This window comes from Mandrillus leucophaeus, unplaced genomic scaffold (genome assembly GCF_000951045.1).
Source record: "Mandrillus leucophaeus isolate KB7577 unplaced genomic scaffold, Mleu.le_1.0 Scaffold1406, whole genome shotgun sequence".
NCBI classification, from domain to species: Eukaryota; Metazoa; Chordata; class Mammalia; order Primates; family Cercopithecidae; genus Mandrillus; species Mandrillus leucophaeus.
In genome coordinates this window covers 85,608-87,426 of record NW_012101373.1, presented here as the reverse complement: position 1 = coordinate 87,426, position 1,819 = coordinate 85,608, and the positions used below count along the sequence as shown (strand labels likewise).

At 47.6% G+C, this 1,819-nt stretch overlaps 1 protein-coding gene across 1 annotated transcript in view; it reads left to right on the top strand.

The window, feature by feature from the left end:
- The window catches only part of LOC105535028 (radial spoke head 10 homolog B-like), a gene marked incomplete at its 5' end in the record, with an annotated part of 32,966 nt that overhangs the window by 12,973 nt on the left and 18,174 nt on the right, over positions 1-1,819 (top strand). The gene's annotated exons all lie outside the window — the stretch shown is intronic.

Sequence of the window (1,819 nt, the reverse complement as noted above, 5' to 3'; positions counted from 1 at the left end):
TTTCACCATGTTGCCCAGGCTGGTCTCAAACTCCTGAGCTCAGGTGATCCACCCATCTCGGCCTCCCACAGTGCTAGGATTAGAGGCATGAGCCGCCGCACCCAGCCTCATTGAAGCGTTTTTGTGATGACTGTCTTACAGTCTCTGTCCGTCAATTGTAACATCTCTGTTGTCTTAGCGATGGCATCTGTGGACTCTCTTTTTTCATTCAGTTTGAGATCTTCCTGGTTCTTAGTATGAGTGGTTTTGTTGTTGTTGTTGTTGTTGTTTTCTTTTTTTTTGGAGGCGGAGTCTTGCTCTGTCTCCCAGACTGGACTGCAGTAGCATGATCTCGGCTCACTGCAACCTCTGCCTCCTGGTTCAAGCGATTCTCCTGCCTCAGCCTCCCAAGTAGCTGGGATTACAGGTGCCCACCACCATGCCAGGCTAATTTTTATATTTTTAGTAGAGACGGAGTTTCACCATGTTGCCCAGGCTGGTTGGTATGAGTGATTTTTTAAAAAATATTGAAACCTGAACATTTGAGTACAGTAAGTCCTCACTTAACTTTTTTTTTAAATTTTTTATTTTATTTTATTTTTTTGAGACAGAGTCTTACTCTGTCGCCAGGCTGGAATGCAGTGGTGCAATCTCAACTCACCGCAACCTCCGCCTCCCGGGCTCATGTGATTCCCTGCCTCAGCCTCCCGACTAGCTGGGATTATAGGTGCCTGCCACCACACCCGGCTAATTTTTGTATTTTTAGTAGAGATGGGGTTTCACCATGTTGCCCAGGCTGATCGATATGAGTGATTTAAAAAAAAATATTGAAACCTGAACATTTGAGTACGGTAAGTCCTCACTTAACATTATTATTATCATGATTTTGAGACGGAGTCTCACTCTGTCACCCAGGCTGGAGTGCAGTGGCGCGATCTCAGCTCACTGCAACCTCCACCTCCTGGGCTCACGTGATTCCCCTGCGTCAGCTTCCCGACTAGCTGGGACTACAGGCACCTGCCACCATGTCTAGCTAATGTTTTTGTATTTTTAGTAGAGATGGGGTTTCCCCATGTTGGCCAGGATGGTCTCCGACTCTACCTCCTGATCCGCCTGCCTCGGCCTCCCAAAGTGCTGGGATTACAGGTGTGAGCCCGGTCCCACTTAACATTATTGATAGGTTCTTAGAAACTGTGACTTTAACCAATGCGAAGAGCGTAACTCTTCTTCATGTCAATTGTGGTAAAACCGGTTTTGTTGTGCAGTACGTTGTTTCCCCAGGTGCTTTTCAGCCTACAGCATTGTGTTCATATTTCACACCTGGACCGTGTTCTGTTCTCCCATGTTCTATGTCCTGTTCTGTGCCAAAAAATACTTTACTGTTATTTTGGAGGTGCTAGAGAAGGGATAGAGAGAGGTGTGTGTGTGCGTGGGTGTGTGTGTGTGTGTGTTTGAGACAGGGTCTTGCTCTGTCACCCTGGCTGGAGTGCAGTGTTGTGATCACAGTTCACTGTGGCCTCAAACTCCTGGACTTCAGTGATCCTCCCACCTCAGCCTCCTGAGTGGCTGGGACTGAGGCATGCACCACCATGCTCGGCCTACATTTTTAATTTTTGTAGAGACAGGGTCTTGTTCTGTTGCCCAGGCTGATCCCCAACGCCTGGGCTCAAGTGATCCTCCCACCTCGGCCTCACAAGGTTCTGGGATTACAGGTGTGAGCCACCATGCCTCACCGTACATACCAATGTTAATCCAGAATGCTTTTCAAAATTATCAGTCTTTAAGATATTAATTTATGGCTGGGCGCAATGTCTCACGCCTGTAATCCCAGCCCTTTGGG